The sequence below is a fragment of the Chiroxiphia lanceolata genome, chromosome 1 (assembly GCF_009829145.1).
Source record: "Chiroxiphia lanceolata isolate bChiLan1 chromosome 1, bChiLan1.pri, whole genome shotgun sequence".
Lineage (NCBI taxonomy): Eukaryota > Metazoa > Chordata > Aves > Passeriformes > Pipridae > Chiroxiphia > Chiroxiphia lanceolata.
Genome location: NC_045637.1, coordinates 24,201,155 through 24,221,581, shown reverse-complemented (window position 1 = coordinate 24,221,581; position 20,427 = coordinate 24,201,155). Strand labels below are relative to the sequence as shown.

The 20,427-nt window shown below is 39.7% G+C and overlaps 1 long non-coding RNA gene across 1 annotated transcript in view; it reads left to right on the top strand.

The window, feature by feature from the left end:
* LOC116792728 overlaps window positions 1-20,427 on the top strand; it is a 67,455-nt gene that overhangs the window by 14,274 nt on the left and 32,754 nt on the right. The window contains exon 2 of the long non-coding RNA XR_004359252.1: window positions 244-316. This is a non-coding gene — a long non-coding RNA (uncharacterized LOC116792728). The remainder of the gene's footprint in view (window positions 1-243; window positions 317-20,427) is intronic.

Here is a 20,427-nt window from a genome sequence, read left to right as displayed (position 1 = left end):
TCAGGGAAGAATATACCACATAGGAAAATTAGTGTGCCTAACGCATTTCACATCATGGCTATCCCTGGCATGCATTCCATAGTTAGTTTAAAATTGTGTTCCACGGACTTACAGTACTTTCTTTGATTTGCTGCCAATATTTACTTAAGCAAATTGAAGAGCTCATACTATACTAGGGTAGAAAGAGTGATAAATTGCAAAAATGCGGTAAATGTTAAATAAAGCTTCCTTTTTTTTCAGCAGAAATCTGAAGAAATTACTCTCATGGCTGATAACTTTAACAGATTGAAAGGAAAGCACATGATCACATAACACAGTAAGTGAAAGCTTCTGATAGAGGAGACAGGTTCAAATATTTGCTGCATCTGAAGGGATTTTGAAGAAGTATTTTTACTGGGTTCATTGAATCACAGTTCATTAGCGTTCAAAACAAAAGCTCTGATTCATAGAAAACGTTTACGAAAAATTGTGTTCAAATGTGAGAACCGAGAAGCTAAAATCTCCCTACAAAAAAGTGCCTGCAGCTCCATTGCTGACTCCAGGAATCTGGCCCATTGTAGTTCTTTTGGCCTATTTTCTTGTTGACAAATTTGTGTTGCTTTTTTTTGTTTATTGCATAAACTGTATTTTCGGAACCATAAGGCCCATAATACAGACTAGAACTGAATCCTGAACTGGTACATTCTAATTTTGCTACACCTAAAAACTAGGTTTAGATAAAAATTTTGCAGTTTATTGGAATCTATTTAAATGAAAAATGAGATGCACAATCAGTTATTATAGGCTGGATGTATTATTTTATAAAGAATAAAAATCAAAATAATTTTAAATAGATTTATCGAGATGTATTCTGTCTGTGGATTTATACTTACAGAAACATACTGTGTATTTCTGCAGTTCAACTGGATAATCTGGACATATGTATGCTACTTAGATCACATTGAAGTCAGGTGAATATTGTACAAAAATATTTAGAAATGCTAATTTCAACAAAATAAGGAGCTTAGCGAGGTACAGAACTAATGAAGTCTGGTATTCCATTTCCTTATTACTTCTAGGTGGAATCTTGGGTATTTGACTGAAGCTGTCAGTTCAGTTAGATGGTATTCTGAGACCTTTTAATGATTTCCATTAATATGGAGATACCTGATTACTTTTACTGAAAGGCTGTTAATGGAAAATAGGCCTCCTCACAGATACTTATTATGTATTTGTATAAAATTTTGCAAGAAATATGTATTGTGAACAGACCACAGTAGGAAAAGAGGGCAATATGAAATCTCTTTGATTGTGCTCCTCTCCATAAACTTTCCAGTGATGTAAGGATCAGTTAATATTGTCACCATGTGGGGTAGGTAAGACCAAATACAGCCCTTGAATAGTAAATAGCACATAACAAATAGCAAAAGAAAGAACTGAAGTGAATAATTTGAGAACAATCTAAACAGCTGAAATATGTTCACTGACACAGTTATTTGAACAATTGTGAATAACAACCAGATGAATTAAAGTTGAAGTTTCTCCATAATAATTCAGAAAGAGAACAAAAGGCTTAATCCACTAAATAAAACATTTACCATGAAAAGCTTGCCCAGCTCTAGTTCATATATTGTAAAGGGATGTCAGCTTAAGAGATGCTTTATTACCAAACTCAGATAAGGATACAGGGAAATGCTGCCTGAGGACTTCATTAAAGGAGCTATGGACTAGGAGATCTAAGAGTGGTCAATAGGTGGAACGAAGGTATTTTCATAATTTTATGACTTTAGAGCAATAAGAAGAGGATGTAACCAGTGGAACTCGGGGGAGGAGGTATTCGGAGAAAAGTCAACATAAGACAGAGTGCAAAAAGATAAAACATCTTTTGGCAAGCTTATTTTGACTTTTTAAACTGGGAGGGTGAACTACTATGGACGTTCCCTCCCTTCTACCATTATGCAATGACTTCCACCCTATTTTCTCTTGGTAGCCCTCTGTGTCAGTGGACACAGATCAGCTCTGGGTATAAATTGGCTCTGACACATTGTGAGATCTCACCTGATTCAGGTCTGTGAGCTTTCTCAAAGCAAACCCCTTCTTTTGCAGAGTTCTGGGCTATTCCTCCTGCTGTAGACAAATATATATGGCTTTACTGTGATAACTTCTTCAAGGTTATGTTGACCTTAACTAGTGAGTCAAGTGGATAATATCCTTGTGGGGAAGGAGGACTATCTGAGACTGGATAATGTAAATCCTCTCTCCGGTTCCCTGGGAGACCACAAAGAAGAATGCTCTCACACACAAAAAAGTAAGAATGTGTGTTTGGAAGGAGTGTTCATCACCAGTTTGTTAATTTCTGATGGAAGACTTGCAGGGCGTTGAAGTCAATGTAGCTTGCATCCAAGTCCAAGTCAATGAATTACAGTGCATTCTCTACTAAGCAGGACTAAATGCTTTCCAGTTCTTTCACGTGCAGCAGTTTTATGGATTTCAAGATACAACTGGGAAGGGATCATTGGTTTGTCCTGAAAATGTCAGTCCTTTGAAAAGCAAGGTTTATTAATTTGTGGTCATATACATATCATACACCTTTGCAAATCTTAGACATATTCTGTGGAGCAGTCTGTGGACAGTGCTAAAAGTCCCATGTGCTTAGGTAGGTTACTAATCACACCTACAGGAAGGCAGTTGCTCAGTTGTAACAGTTGGCAGAAATCACTATCGAGAGAGGTACCTCTTTCGTGAATGGGAACCCTCATAAGAAGAAGAAGGGTCTCCACTAAACAAGAATCTTTGAGGATTTATTTTATAAATTTCTCCCCAGTTCTCTTTCACTTTCTTGGTATTTCAGGGGCTCCTGAGTTTCCTTCAGTGCTGGGTGGTGAGTTTAACACACAGGGTTTCATGCATAGCAGGATACCTGAAGGACCGTAGTTAGTGGAGAAAGTTTTTTTGTTAAAGAGAGATTTATATCTTCATTTTCACTTGATTTTTGTGACTAACTTGAGCATTGACTTCTCCAGTTCCTCTTTATACTGTCCAAATTATCCATGCTTACTTATTGTACTTCTGCAACTTCCACACTGCTTTCAGCCGTTGAAGGCTGAAAAGGACGTACATGAGCACAGGTTCATAGTATGATGTGTTCTCTCTGGTTTCAGATTCCAGATTACCATTTCTCCCTGACCCTACATCCAAGACACTCACAGAAACTGCCTTAATGGTTCTGAGGACCAGAAAAATTTGGGGAGGAGACAGGTTGGTCAAATGAAAAAAAAAACCAAAGCATGCTGAAACTCAAAACAGTCCTCCCAAAAATCCAAAGCAAAGCACAAATTCAATTACACTGTAACTGCTCTATGACCTTTCACAGGTGGGAGTTGAGGAATTAAGGAAACCTTAGAAAACTGAGGTCATGTCTGCTCAGCCTAGACATTAAAGATCCCATGGTGCTTTATGTACTAGGGGAGGATTTACCTTCATGTCCTGACCAAAATGTAGCCTTTTCACCAGAGCAAAGGAGCATCCATACTCTGATTAGAGTCTCTTCTCCAACCTGGAAGTGTCTGCATTTTGATGATGCAGCTTGTGCCTTTGTGTAAACACAAGAGTATACAGAAGGACTTGGGTATTGAAGGGGGCTTTGCACACAAAAGCAAGATTCCCAGGGTTGTCCAGAGTGTGAAATAGCTTATGGCATTGCCTTGGAAAGGCATGTTCCCTTGGGAATTGCAGTATTTTAGGATCCTTTTTTAGATAATTTTCATTATTTATTATTAATTTACAGGGATGGCCAGCAGTGCAAGCAACAACATGTAACAGCTGTTGGGCTTGATTGAGCAAACACTCATTTTACACATGGGGACAGTTCTTTTGACTTCATCAGAACTGTTAGCAGTATTGGTGATATTTACCAAAGTTAAATTCAAGTTGGGAAAATAATTTAGGTGAGAAAAATAAATTGCAAGTATACAGTTAAACTTGGAAGAATATTTGCAGAGCGTAGCTTTGATTTATCATTAGTGTTTGCCAAGTTCTGTGCTAATGGGTCAGAATTTTTCTCCTATTTCCTAATTTAAAAAAATCCCAACACAATTTTATTTCATATTTTAAAGCACTTTGACTCCAGGGATCAAAATAACTTGGACTTCTGCATTAGGTTATACCAGGGAATAATTTTTGTTGCACTGTAGCATAGACTTTGAATCGTTGCTGCTTTAATACAAAAATAAAAACCATTCACTTAATGTGTAATTAATAGTTTCGCATTTCCCTAAGGCTTTACCCAGGACCCTTTCTGTTTCTGTTTTGTATTACTGAACTCCCTTGCTAAATATTTCCAGATCATATAGATTTAGATAAGACATGTTCCAGAACTTATAACATTTTTTATTTTGACTTTTACAGTATTTATTAGTGTAATGAAAATAATACTTTGACAAGTCCCCAAATAAATGGTAGTATTCACCCCTGGATAGCTAAGTGAAATGTTCAGTGCCTGCAGTCCATGCCTTATTTAACTGTGCTTGCATTGGAGACCTAAAAAGTATGACAAAAATTTCAGTGCAGATCCATTAAAAGCTCGTGACCCTCTCCTTTGACCAAGATGCTGGTCCTATAGTTTGAGGAACACTGGAGGACATTGACAGACTGAGAAATGCTGCTGAAATCCATGGAGCTCTCCTGGGGGTACAAGGAGACTACAGGATTGGGACCTGACCTGGTAATGTGATCCTTATAAGTGCCTCTGTGGCATTCTCCAGGACTACTCTTACCTGCTTCTATGCATAATAAAAAGGTGTATGAAGAACAATTTGGTGAAATAGCTGAAATGGAATGGCTGGGAAAATATCAGAGATCACAGATATGAAAAATCAATTATGATAAATTGGTATGAATTTCTGCATTATTGGAGACAAAGAATTTTACCCACATTCACCAGTAGGTATGATGATATTGAAGCCACTTTTATACATAATACTATATAAGTGAGAACTACTTCTGACAAGCATAGAAAGGCCCATTTCTGTGTAGCAAATTGTGTGCTTAAGGCCTGTAAAACCTTAAAGATAACATTTGTCATCTTTGTTAAGCTTTTAACACACTTTTGAGACTATTTAAAAATGAAGGAGCCTTTGGAATCCAGGCTGGAGCTTGGGTTGTGTGTGCATACAAATAGAAGGGCTTTGTAGAGCTCTTTGGCCAAAATGAGCAAATTTTTTCCTTTAGGGGTCAGAACTCAGCTTATGGCTCCCTGGCTGTATCTTTTCCTAGTGGATGTGAGTCAAGTGGTCTTCACCTCCACACCATTTTGTCACCCACGGAGACTTACAAGTTAATTTTTAATAAGAGAAACACCAGTTCAAAACCAAGGCTTGATGAGTCTTTGTTAGAGAATATTCAAAAATGATGTTTCAACATTTCCCAAAACAAGTATTGCTTTTGCTAAATGAAAAGCTTCAACATAAAAAAGAATTCTTCATTTTTTAATCCCAGCCAAAAAAAACTTTCCCAACTTGATTAAAACTCCAAAGTTAATGCTCTTTCCAAAGTTCAGTTGTTCGGTACATTTACTGCTTGTCTAAAAATTGTCTGAGCTGCACCAGGTTTGCTACATGATGCCTTCACCTCAGCAAGGCTGAGAGGCACAAGGGTGTTTTCCTGACAAAACTACTTGAAATATTTTAAGTAACTTAAAAGTATTTTTCTCTTCTTGGTCCTTCCAGAATAGACCATGTTGAATGTATATTCAAATTTTCATATGCTTAGAGCATACCTACTTTTTTATTAACACATCCACAGATTTGGTTGTGATTTGTTTAATGTGAAGCTTCATAATTAGAAATCCCTTCCTGCCAATCTTTTCCCAATATATGCTTCAATGTGTCCAGAAAGAGTATGTATCTGACTGCACAAACACATGGAGAAATTTGAGATTAATTTGATATTCATTCTGTGCACACCTTATGGTTTTTTTTCCAATATATGGAAGAGCAATCAGTTCCTTGTTTGGTATCACTGGTGCCATCTGGGAATGATCATAGCATCTATGATTAGAAATCCCATGTTTTTACTCTTTCCTATACGAGTGTGAAACTTCATGTGCTGGTCCACACATTACCTCAACCCTTTGCAAATAAATTATTTTTTATAACATCTCCAGAGAGCTCTGCCTCTTTGCAAAAGCTGCGCACCTTGCAAACTAATTGGATCTGAATGTAATGAATCTGAAAAGAAATTAGCTAACTTTCAAGTACTGTTCACTAGTGTGTATGCAGAGCACATAAAATGTTTCATCTCTTTCTTTCCTCTGGTTATTTTTTTCACCACAGCTACCATTATGTGATGGATCAGTGGTGACACATGAAATACGTTTCTTGATGATTAAGAAGCTACGTAGTAGTAGGTCATACTTATATATTTATGTGTATGAAAAATAGCAATATTTTTAATTGCTGAATGTCTCCTTTGGAACTAAAAGATTTAGTGTGATTAAAATAATAAATGTAAAATTAAAGTATGATTAAAAACTTGATGCATAGCCCACCAGTAGAGTTAATGCATTACCAAGTCTCCTCCCAAACACAGTTTCAACATTCCTGTTGACATGTAAACTGCTATTAGCATCTCTGTGCAAGTTATGCTTCCCTTGTTTTGTTCTTGTATCTGAATTCCTCTGTGATTTATGGGGGGAATTTGGGAGTCTCCTGTGGGTAAGTGCCACAGTAAAATGACTGGCAAGGAGGTAGAAAGGTAAAAGAAGGACAAACTAAGAGCAGGAAGAGAGGACTGGAAGGGAAAAAATAGCAGGTATTGAATCCCTGTTGAGCAGGTAAGAGAAATTACTTTCCAAGCAATCAAGCTACCATTCTATGTTATTTTCCAAAACTCTTATTTTAACTACTATTACCTCTAGCCTGTCGAAATGGATGAGATAACTCCCATGACTTCAGTGAGAACATGATGAATTGGGCCCTAAGTACAGCTGGAAATCCCACTTGGTGCATGTTTTGAAGGTTACATATTCAGTTTACACTGGCCATGTGTACAAAGTTGAAGTACACTATTTTATATTTAAAAAGTAGAGAAAAATTATCAAAAAAAATCAATGCAATTGTGTGGTAGTTTAGTCTAGGCCTTCCTTGGTGACCAGTTTGTAACCAAGGAAGTGCCCAGATTTACCTGATATTCCCTATGATTTTTACATAAGCCAGGGTATAAGAAGAAAGGAGGAAAGGCCTTCGCCCCTCTTTCATTCCGGCGGCTTTGGAGGTGCAGGTTCCCTGCTGTTGAGTCTGTCGTGTTGGGGAGTGAGGCCTGGTAAGGCCTTGCTGACCTTGGGAGACGGCGGTTGCTGGTGGTCATTCCAGCGTGACTTTCTGTTGTCCCAAGGAGAGTAGTAGGATATTCTTTTGCTAATTCTTTTAGTTGCTAGATCTTGGGCTATTGATCGTGTATATTTTATTTTGGTTTTTTTCCTTTTTGCCCTTCCCCCTTCCCTTTCCCTTTTCCTTGTGAAATTGTATATATATTTTCAATTCTATATAACTGTAATATAAGTGTAAATATATTTATATATATTGCCTTAGCTGCCTCTCTCTCGTTTCGGTTCTCTTGGGTTTTTTTTCTCTTTTCCCTTGATTTTGGGGGTGGGGACTTCTTGTGGTGAGGTTTGGAGACTTGGCAGGGAGCCAGCTTCAAACCATATCAAATTGATAGTTTTAAATTTTCAAGACCCTTGTCTGAGTTTCTAGGTCATACATATACTTGTATCTGAACTAGGGCCTATGGTATGCTGCGGCTTCTGCTTCCCTGAAGTATTATGACTTCAGGATAAGCAGCAATTGAATGTGTGGGAAACTTGCCCCAGCTGGGCTGGTGGCAAGTGGGTTCTGCTTGTTTAGGTTTATCTATGTAGAAACCTCCAGATGCAGCATGCTGTTGATAGAAGAAGGACTTGGAAAGTTTTCATAACTTGCCAGAGTTACACTGAAATAAGGTCTTGATTGTTTTGGTGAAGAGGAGGAAGATCATAGACAACCAAAACAAATGGCTTCTTATCCATAGAGCAAGTAGCTCATTCAGCTGAGCTCTTTGAATAGAACAAAGGGAAAGGCAGGATGGAACAACAAGTCCACATTTACTTAGATGTGGTAACAACACAACTTGAGGTAACCATAGTCTAATGCTAATGGAAGAATACGATCCAGCGTTAATCCAATTGCAGATTGTGGGGTCTAGAGTCCTGTCTTCAACAGCCTTTTCACAAGTGTTGTCCTATGTCCATTAACTCTTTCCTTTGGAGAATGGCTGAGGGTAGGGGAGCATAAAGCTGTCTTAGGAAGCAAGAAATCAGAATCCTTTTTGTTTTGAATCATAGAATCATTTAGGTTGCAGAGACCTCTGAGGTCATCGAGTCAAACCATTAACCCAGCATTGATTGCTGTGTTCACGACTAAACCATGTGCCCAAGCATTTCTGCCTCTTGCATTTATTCATATTGCAGGTGTATTCAAGAGAATGGCAATACTTTATGGTACACACTACAGATGCATTGAAAAGGGTCTTTTTAAAGAGGGTGTCCATGCAGTGTTCAAACAACAGCCAATTAGACATGCTCTACAGGACTAATTCAGCAGAGAGGTTAAAACACGTCTGGAGGCATCCATAACTTAAGAACATGTGTAGTATAATACAGATGAGCAAGTAGTCAGCATATTTGCCTCCTTTCCAGGTCCTCCAGTCTTGCTTTAGGTATGCTGGCACTGCTAGGTTTCTTTGGCAAGCCATCACTTTTGCAAGTGGGCTTGAGAGAACATATTGCAATAAAATCTGAAAACACTTGAACAACCACATGCATGGTTAACTGCCATGATCTTTTTCCTGAAATCATAAAGCTTGACTGAAATCTCCAAGTGAAAAAAAAGGAAGTCTGAACATGGAAAAAGCCAGCAATGTGTCACAGAATCACATGAGAGGCTTTAGGGGAGAAAACAGAGCCTTTGCTGAATGGTTAACCACCGTTTCCCAAGCAAAAATACAATGGCTTCTATGCTGATCACAATTATGCTGTTATAAATCTACTGATTTCTTCTGTGTTAACATTGGATTTACAGCACTGTAACCAGCCTTACAGTCTTTTTAGATCTGCTGCTGCCAAGGAATTGTATTTTCTCACCAAGGAATTGTATTTTCTCACTTAGGAGACTTCTCTCTATGTTGTCACACAACAAGTGATCTATCTTTAGAAGATAAACCATGTTCAATTCCTGCTTCTTTTAATGAATATTCTGTACTTAGTCAGGGTTAGGAACAAAAATTTAGTTCTAACTGCATCTGATTGTGATCTGATTTGCAACCTTCTGTTTTGATTTTGAAGTTTTGATTTGACAGAGAAACCTTCTGGCTTCAGTGTGAGGCTGATTTGTATCAAAGCTCAGACATAAAGTGTCCCACCTTCCATACCACAGCAGGATTTCACAATAGCCACATATGTATAGTTTCTTGTTAAAGATCTGCACTGTCTTCCCCGATAGGTTGAAGCTCTGGTCCACTGCTCACTCTGACCTCACAGACTGATAACTCTTTCCCTCTTTCCCTTCATTGCTCTGAAATCTTCTTTACTGCAAATTAATTTTTCATTCCTTCTTCTGTGTTGTGGCCACAGAGAATAGTTCATCATCTCTGCCTCCAATAGGCTTTTTCATACTGGAAGACTGTTATCATGTGCCCCTTCAGTCTCCTCTTTTCTAGACTAAACAAACCCAATTCCTTCAGCTTTTTCTGCATAGGTCATGTTTTCTAAACCTCTCAACATTCTTAGTTGATTTTTTCCCCCTTTTTTTTTCTATGTAGAAGAGTAGACAGTTGTTCTGGGAAAGTTATTTCCCAATCATTTGGCCATAGTGGGTTCTTACTGGAGAGTGTCACCCACCTTTGAGTTAATGGCAGCCTGAAGGTCTCATGTTATCTATTGTCAATCTCTGTGATCACTGTGTGGTGTGGAAAATGAAAGTAGAATGGTGAGGAAGTATTAGTGAGTAGGGGTAATGTGTACTAATGTGTGCCAAGTTGTGCAGATTTAGCATACAGATGACTGATTGAGAAGTCACACATTTCATAGTTTCCAAGAAGCCATCTCTAGGAAAATTTCCTTTAAGAGGGAAGTTAGGGGGTACTCTTCTTGGAAGATTCTGCAGGGTGGATGGGATGGAGTCATGGAGCATTGGTGCTGATGATTTGAACTAAGGATTGATGTTTGCATTGCTAGAGGGAAAGCTTTCTCTATAGTGGAGCAGAAATGTACTTTCTCCTTCTGACTTTTCTCCCTCATACCTCATGACAGTGGTAATTTTGGAGGAAGAACTGGTCAGGCTTCACTCAAGAGTTCAGAGTTAACTTGATTATTTTCTAACCTAGGAGTTCTATGTTCTGATTTTTTTACCTGAAGCTTGAACTACTCTTTCCTCAGTTACTCATTTTAATAAAGTGCACTGTAAAATGCAAGGATGATAAAAAGCCACTTGAAGTTCAGGATTTATTTTGTTATAAACCATAAGATCCCAGCCCTAGATCCCTTAGCCCCATGACTAGTCAAAATAATGTGTGAGGTTATATTAGAAATTTCACATTTCCTTTCCATGGGGTGGAAGACCAAAAATTGTCTTCAAATATCTCCAAATCCATTATCATGTTTATTCAGCATCATCATCACTTATTACCCTTAATTTGATACATCAAATTTGCCATAATTTCTGAGTCTGGCACTGCTTAGTAACTGCAGGCTATTGATTCTGGCCTGCAGTATGTCTGTGACAATCACGCAGCAATTACTCTAATGAATAACATTTGTCACAGTCTTAAATGCTGGTGGGAAATACAAATCCTAATGGATTCACCCCACAAACTGAGAGTTGTCTCTTAATTAGTCCAACTAATTTCTACTGAGCTTAAGCCCTGCTTACACTGGCCTTGACAAAGAACTTCACCTCTGCTAGAGGACAAAAATAAGCCTACTTCCAGCTGAGATGGCTTATGAAATGTTTTCACAAACCTGTGTGGATAGTACCAAACTGTTTCAGAATCTCATTTACAAAGTGCACTCTCCTTCAGGAACTGGAGACCCTGTTCAAAAAAGGCTGAAAGAGCCACTTGTGTCATAGTTTACACTGTCAGAGCACAAAGCAAACACTGGCCAGTGGGATGCAGCTACAAACCAGTCAAAGCTTGTTGGATGCTGTGTTAGCTGGGAATAAGGAAAGCAGAAGCACTGCCTCTGCCCTTCCTGTGAGCCCCAGTGGAAGGACTTGCCAAGAGGAGAGGGCTGTGGGGCCAATCAGGAGGAGCTGTGAAGTAGCCAGTAGAGAGGCAAAATCATTTTTGCGAAAGGTAGTCTAGTAACGGATGTCCTTGACCTTGATGGTATGATGCATCTCATTGCCTTCCATATACTAATGCAGGAGGGAATTTACTCGAGGCTCTGGAGATGTTCCAGAAAGCCACCAAAGAAAAGACCTTATGAAACCTTCTTCAATCCAGTATGTCCTGGACACATCCACAGATTGACTGCCTGGGTCTCCGCCAATGTGGAATTGTTGTTGATCCATTTTGCAGCCTGGAAGAAAGTCACAGGATTTCTGGAACAGGTTGTACCTTCAGAGCAATTTTGTATCTTCTTTTTTCTGTGTTTGAATGACAAGTGCAGTCATACCCATGTACTATTATTGACAGGGCTTCCTGCAAAGATCCTTCTAACCTTCTGCCATTACGTGATTATTTTAATCAACTTCCTGGACATTCAGAGGGTGTTTACTTTCCCATTTTATATTTTTGCAGAGTGGAGATACTTGTCCTCGGACTGCAGTCTGACACATGTAATTAAATAACGCAGTTCACGTTTACATACAAGAGTGACAAATTCAGGAGCTGCTAGCTGAAATACCATGTCCTTAATTTCATTACATTAAAGTGCAACTTGCTAAAAAATACTCATTTTTCCATCACTGGTAGGATTAGAACTTTCCTGGTGCCTAGTTTGGCAACAGGAAGGATGGCTTTATGAGTGGATGTGTAAAATATAAAACAGTTGCTGACGATAGGAAGGCAGTTCAGCTTTCTGCCATGAAGAATGGCTTACAGAATCAAGAAAAATGTGAAGCCTATGTTCTGTGTTTTTTACCGACCACTGGTGCAGGATGCTATGGTCTATCAGTTGTTAGCACAGACCTTCAACAAATCACATAACTCTTTCAACCTTTCTACTTTAACTGTGCAAATGAAAAAGTAACTGTAAATCTTGTTGACAATTACTTCTGTATCTATTGGCAAGCAGTCAACTTTGGCCTGAACAACATGGGAACAATATGGGCTGCACAGCCAATGCCCATTAATTGTCTCTTTATTTTCTCCTGCAATGTGTAGAACACATTTCTCCCAGGTGATCTGCTTCTTTAAACATTAGCAGAAGCTTGTCTGGCACAGAATGCCAATAATTTATGAGTCAGATTCTGCTTTTCAGAAATATTTACAGCGTGGTCTGATGTAGAGCATGTTAGATACTCTTAAGTACAGATGAAAATGTAGGAAGTGATTGGTTTTTTTGTTACCTTCAAGAAGCAATTAAAAATTACTCTCATTTTTCTATGAACTGACATCAGCTGACACAGACCCAAAGCCTGCTTTTTTTTCTCAGTCCACATATGTATGCTCATTAGTGAATGGCACAAGGATACAGTAGAAGCAGCTTCCTGATACTTTCCTCTCTGTGGCACAGCACTGCTCTCTGGATTGCCTTGCCATCCTGACTCCTTGATGTACTGCTGTCCTGATTAATCACTGTTATTTTAGTTTCTGTAACTTCTCCAAGACCTCTCCCCCGTTTCTGGGAAGGGCACTGTGACAGTAGGCAATAATAACTACTTGGCTGCAATGGATACTTTTCTAGTGGGAACAGTTGACCTTCGACTTTCTACTTCTGAACTAGTCTGTCAGTGCTGAATGCTTTATAACAGTTATTTAATGAGCAATCTCTTCTCAGCTCTCCCAAAGACTTAATAGCAGAAGCTGTAGCGAGATCTCCTATCATCATCTTTTTTTATTCCAGAGGCACTGCTGAACATGCACCAGCGTTTTATGTGGTGTTACAGGTAAATCCAAGTAACACACAAAAGCAAACAAGGAGGAACAAATACAGCCTGAGTTCTACCGCTTTAACACTTTTCATTTAATTTTATTGTACAGTTTAGTCACTGGAAACCCAATGAGGCTTGGAAAATGTTAGGCTATTCTCGTTAAATATTAAATGAAGGTTCAAACTATCGTTTAGGCATGAAGTAGAGTTGAATCAAGTATCCTTTAAAATTTTTAGGATCACCTGCAATCTCAGGCTCTTGGGTCTGAAATCAGACTTGACTGTTGTCTTTCAGCAGAGTAGCAAGAAACAAATCTCATTGTACTATGGGGGGAAGAAACTCTATTTGAGATGCCTGCAGTGTATAATTTCTCTTGGCAAGGAACCCTCTCTTCATCAGTAATGCCCTTCCTAGCCCTGTAGCTGTGTTCTTTACTGATCACTAGCGCGGGTTGCTGTGGTCTGTCAGTTTCTGCTGCTTTGTTAGCAGGTCTGTCTTTTCCAGAAGACTCAGGAATGTTTTCACTCTTGGATGCTATGTAGCTGCTTGATGATTTTCAAAAGGAAGGCGTGGTAATCTTCCTACGGATTGTCACAGAGACTCAAGCAAGAGAAAAGGAGATTTCAAGGAAAACTGATGGCCAACCTTTACCTAGTTCTACTTTCATGCTAGTATGGCAGTAACTGTCACTCTTGTATTCCTTGGTGTTTGTGGTGGAAGGGAGTGTTGTCCACAAAGCAAATTAAAAACTCCCTGTCCTGGAGCATGCTGTCTATCTGCTTTGCATCCCATTAAGAAAAGGCAGGGAGAAACTTGTCCATGGTCACAATCAAAAATTTCAGTATGAAACTATTCTGCTCAAATTAGCAAATAAAAAAACATGGCTTTTCCAAAAGCGCTGAATTTTTACATCTCCACAAACTCTCTTGGAGAATTCTTTGTGCTGAGAATCTTAGGGTGTCAAAACTGAAAGATGGGAAGTCTGAGTGAATCTCTGAATGCCTGTTTACTCCTGATATTCACATGTCTATAACAGAGTTTATTTCTGGTGGTGGTGGTGGGTATTAACCCCATTCCCATCTCCAAAACAGATAAATACATTGTGAAATCAAATTTTCAATGCTGACATTGGCTTAGAGGAAGATCAGAGCCAGTAAAAACAGTTATTACAGCCTTCAGATGAAATATCTGATATGCAGTAGCTTTCCCAGATGTACAGGCACAAGGAGGATGGCTGGGTTCACATATTTTCTCACACATATCTGCTAATGGACAAGTCCCATGTCCCACTGTAAATGTAAATATCCAGTAATGTTATATAAAGTTATGGCTTTCCCTAGAGAATTTTTGCTTCATAAATTTTTGGCAGCTCAGGATGAATGCAATCTTGCTCCTCCTATGTGTTAAGTGGAAACAGGGCCTATTGCTGTCAGACTGCTACACTGAAGCCTTGAGCAATAAGGGATATCTTATTAATGGGCACAAAATGCACTTGCCATGTATTCTGAGACTTAGAATTTAAAATGTGTCTGAGTATCACCTTTGAATAAGGTACTTCCTCCTGCCTGATTGCATAACACAAGACAGGGTTATTGCTTCACCAGAAAACATGAGAGTAGTTGCTGCGGTGGTGGCCTGTGAGGTTTGCATATCGCAGACTTGTTTTGGCCTTAGGTGTCTCATTTAAGTGATGTGTGTGACACTTTTTCCCGTGATCTGAAATGTAATGAACGTCTCTTATTGTCTCTAATCTGGCTGGGGTTTGCCACAGATGACATTTATTTGCCACTGGACATAAAAGCATCAAAGGATCTTGTGTTGATGATATATTTAGTCTTTTTTATGTTGTTAGAAGTCTTCTCATTTAAACCTCTGGGCACTAATTTTGCTTATCTTTTGTTAAATTACTTTCCTAAACAAGTATTTCATATGAGCTTGATATGATTTTAGACAACATTTTATGTGGCTCTATCTTAAAGGCTGACTAATTAATCTTTGTTGCCTGTGTTGAGACATCTGTTGTCTGAAAGATGACATTCTCAAATTGTGTAAGGACCCCTGAATGTGTAAGTCTCATTGCCTAGGCTGGAGTTGGCACCTGTCTTTTGGACATCCAATGGGGATGTCCAAGTCTGGAATCTTTCCAAATGGGAAAACCCATCACGAGTTAGATTAGCGACTGAGATCCATGGAGCTAGCATGGAGGAACTGGATGTGGTTACTAGGATGATTCCAAGTATAGGATCTTCAGAAACCTGGATGAGCTATCTACATGCGAGTCTCTGTTGGCAGTAGGATTTTGTCCAGAAGTTTGAACTTCCCTCATACAGATTCAGCATGCTCTGAACTGACTCTGTGATTTTTGCTCAGCAGAACAGAGAGGGGTTGGAGTGTCAATGGGCAGAGTGATCCTTCTGTGCCTCTATCACGTGTATCTAACAGGGATTGTTGCCACCAGTAAAAATACCCTGTAGAGATGACAAACACCACACACGCACTTCACAGGTTAAAAGTATGTGTCTGTAATAGTGTCACTTTATGGTGCTTATAAACATTCTGGAGAACCTGGCTAAAATTTATGATACGTGAAACACAGTGTTAAGGCATCATTGAGCCACCACTGTTTTAAAAATCTGGCATCCCCTTTAGTTGTGAGACTAAATTGTTTTAAATGTATTTACATCCCATCATGTTCTTTAGGGACCTCTTTTCTCTAAACTAATAAGGCACTGGTGCAAGAGTTCTGCTGTTATTCCTGGCAAAGACTGTTTTGACTCAGAGGCATACTTCACTGTTTTTATTTTTTCTTCAGTAGCCCAGTGCAAATAATAAACAGGAGGAAATACATAATTTTTTTAAAATATAGGAGACAAGCTGCAGGACTGTGAAAGGTTAAACAAAGCAGTTACAAGTTGAAATCCATCTTATTGCACTTGTTCCCAAGATTTTTCATGTCTTACTCTTCTCACCTATTTCAAAATTGCACATATATTTTGTTGAAGCCCAGATTGATGCATCGACAACCACCAAGCACATGAGCCCGGAAAAGAGAAATAATTAGATTGATATTCCTCATTGTGTACAAAGGGCTCATATCTCATTCCTCCTCCCTTGGTTAACAATGTGACACACAATGGATCTTTCACTTAGCATTTGAGATACTAGAAGATACTCTCTGCTGCTGAGGCATACAGGACATTCTAAGTAAGTAATAAGCTTAAGGTCAACTTTTACAAGTAAAAAGCCAAAGGCTTCAATGGATTTTCTATATGATGAGTGAAGGTTCTGTAAAGGGATGGGGTACTGTATACATCCACATACAAAACTACATCCAATTTGCAAACTAATGGACATCAGTTTATCCAAAAAAAGTGTACTATAGAAATCAAAACCTTTTCTTACATAATGGTTTAAATATGCACTTTGATTATTCACATCTTTGCAGTAGGACCCAAAAATATGTAAACCTGTTTTATCTATGAGGGAAAAATGGTTACTATTGGAGTGATTCCAATTGATTGCTAGAATATTGAGTATTTTTCATTAGCTTATTTATCTGAAAAATGTAAAAATAAGTGTCTGTGATTAATCTCAAGGTAAAAACTTCTTCCCAATTACATGTGAAAACATGTTGCTCTGGCTGTGGGCATGGGAGGACAGGCACACTGCCCTCCTTGGGCTTCTAAAGGAAGCTGTCTATGTAAGGGTCTGCAGTTTCTCTGTGGTCACAGAGGACAGAGGTGAGGGCAATTAGGGGCTCTGAAGATGGGTTCCTGTTCCCTGTTTCTTTGTAAGATTTTTTTTGTTTCTTTTTGTGCTGGTTTAAAGGTAAACCGGCAGGAGAAATGAACCCAACTCAAAAGAGATTATAAATCAGAATAACAATTTAATAAAAATAATACAATAAATACAATTACACAGACAAACAATTGATTTTAACCCACAAAACCCAAATGTATAACCCAGCACCCTGGGGCACAAACAGAGTGGTGTTCGTTGGGCCCCCCTTCCCGTGCTGAGCCCCATGTGGTCCCCCTGAGTCCAAAAAGTAAAAGGAGAGGGAAAACCTGTTTGTGAGAGCGCTGGTTGCAGTCTGGTCCCAGTCTGGTTGGGAGTGCTGTTGCAGTCTGGTTGGGAGTGCTGTTGCAGTCTGGTTGAGAGTGGTAGTCGCAGTCCAGTCCAAGTTCTGATCCTTCTCTAGATCTAGTGGTACTGAAGTCCCAAGACCCCAAGATTATATATCCTCAGGTTCAGGCAGGAATGCCCAGTACCTCCCTCAGGGCAGGGAGTTTCACAGTGGGTGTGAGGACAGGAGCATCCTCCTATCTCACAGGCCTCTTAACACCCAGCTTATAGCCTGAGGGGTCAGGTATGCTCTGGGCAGTTGCTGTAAATGGTCTATTGTTAACAGCTTCTGGGAAATGGCATGGAAGGGTATAGAATACACAGGTTTGGGTTACACTCACACAGTGATGAGCTGGTCCCAGCTGTTCTAACTAGGACACTTTGTAACTGACTGGTTGCAGGGGCCCTGGGCTGATCACCTGGGGTGAGGAGATGAATACTCATGCTGACTGCCAAGGTTGTTGACCTGTTTGACATTTGTGAAAATCACGGTAGGTAGGAAGGATGTTGTGGCCATCAACCTAGCCCCAAACAAGCGCTAACTCACTTTCACCACTTCCCATGGGCAGGCAGTTGTCTTCATCCATCTCCAGGAGAGCAGGGTCCCATCACGAGTAATGGTTACCTGGAAAGACAAATGCCATTGCTCCAAATGTCCCCCCTTCCTCCTTAACCCCACTTCATATACTGATCATGAGCCCATATAGTCTGGAATATCTCTTTGGTCATTGAGGTCAGCTGTCTCAGCTGTGTCTCCTCCCAATTCCCCTTGCACCCCCAGTCTGGTGAGTCTCCTCACCAGTGTGGCAGTATGAAAACCAGAAAAGGCCTTGACACTGTGCAAGCATTGCTCAGCAATAACAAAATCATCCCAGATTTATCAGCACTGTTTTCAGCACAAATCCAAAATATAGCCCTGTATGAGCCACCATGAAGAAAATTTACTCTATCCCAGCCAAAACCACCACAGACATAATTTCCCCAAAGCCAAAACCCAAATGTGCTGAAGCTGAAACTAGAAGCTGAGTGTCTTGATTTGCTGGTCATGTACTTTAACTAAAAGGCCACCCTTCTTCCTTTAGAGAACAAGTCATTATTAAACACAGGAGAGATAATGCAGAGACATAGTGATGAAACTAAAGCTATAAACCAGGATTTGATTATTTTCTCTTTTCCCTCATTCATCCCAGTTTTAATCTAGTTTCTTTAGGCACTGAGGGGAATACAGTCCTTTATCTGTAATCCCTCATAAATGTAGAGCAACCAAATCAGACAGAGGTGGAGGTTTCAAGCATGGGACGTCCCTGTACGTTTCACAAGCAGAGGTGACCAAGAGGAAGAAATCCACGAGGCCAAACTGTCAATGGATGCACTTTCTACATGAATACTTTTTCTCTGACCTTTCTTTTGTTCACCGTGTCACTAAACTGGTTGCTGTTACATAAGGGTATGCTACTACTTCTATGTTAACAGCTTCTCATTTACAAAATTTAACTTAAGGAGTCCACCTTAGAGATGAGACAAGCATTAAGGCAAATGCTAAAAGTTCTAAATTAACTTCAAAAATAACTGATGATGCTAGAGGTTCAAAAGTATTAATAGGTATGTGTAGAAGTGGATTAGGTGATTACATTTTGAATCGTATGATTTATATATTGTTTCTCTAAAACGCAAATCTTGCAGTAAATTAGTGGAAATCTGTTCACGCTGAGAATAACCACTGCACCTTGAATATTGTGTGCAGTTTTGGTCACTGTAATATAGGAAAGATATTAAGCTATTGGAGAGCATCCAAAGGAGGGCAACAGAGATGGTGAAGGGTCTTGAGGGGAAACTGTATGAGGAGCAGGTGAGGTCACTTGGTCTGTTCAGCCTGGAGAAAAGAAAACTGAGAGGAGATCTCATCGCATTTACAGCTTCCTTGGCGGGGGGGGGAAAGAGGGTCAGGCACTGATCTCTTCTCTCTGTGGTGACCAGTGACAGGGCCCAAGGAAATGGCCTGACGTTGTGTCAGGAGGTTTAGATTGAATATTAGACAAAGGTTCTTCACCCAGAGAGAGGCTGGGCACTGGAGCAGGCCCTCCAGGGAAGTGGCCACAGCACCAAGGCTGACAGAGTTCAAGAAGCGCATGGATGATACTCTTGGGCACTTGGTGTGACTCTTGGGGATAGTCCTGTGCAGGGATAAGACTTGAACTTGATGATCCTTGTGGAACCCTTCCAACTCAGAGTATTCTGGGGTTCTGTGAATGCACTGTGATTCTGTGATTCTGAATTGCACTTGAAAGAGTACTACGATAACTTAGTTGAATTAAAGCACATTATATAAAGAGTGCTGTTAAAAAAAAGAGTTCAATTTTCTGATATGTGTCACTAGATCTTCTAATCCAGCCTGGTAGCCCAAGTTTAAATTTTCCATGTGAACCTTTTCTTTCTTAAATCTTAGAAGGTGATGAGGTCTTACACTTGTAGAGCAATTCAGACTTTCCATTTCTTTATTATGTGTGTATGATGTAAAGCGCTTTTATGTACAAAATGAATAATGGCTTTTAGATATGAGCAGTCAGATTTGTAAATTTAAGTATTACTATATATTTATAACTGCAGCCAGATGATTTGATAATGCCCATGTCTGTCCACTCTCACAGAACGCGTGAATGTTTTCGTTTCATTTTATGATGTTGTATTGCACAAAAGTGTGTAAGCACTTGAAAATATTCTCACAAATGTATAGGCATGGTGTAGGCCATGCTCAGCCCTGAGAGTAAGGGACAGACTCTTGACTTGAGCATACTTCTGGCAAAATTTACTGCTGATTAGGAACAGATATGAGTTTTTACACTAAACATGCTCAACATGTCAGGTAGTGCATTTGGCCAAGGGTGCCTCCAACCACAGGCATCTATCCTGGCAGCCAGGCACCAAGATGCCCAGCATGGTGCTTTAGAAAGGACCTGAGCTCCTGCAGCCTGTCAGAGGTCAGGCAGGGGCTGCAGGTGAGAATGTGTGTGGGTAGAAGAAGTGGCAAAAGTCACAGCAAGCCCCATTCCCACCACTGCTGCCTCATCTTTGGTGCACACTGCCTCTGGTAAGCACAGTATACAGGTTTCCCTCTTCTCTCTCGTTTGGGCTCAGTCTGCACAAGGAAAAAGGGAAGAGAGCTTCCTCTTGGGTCTTTGGCCTGAGTGGAGCC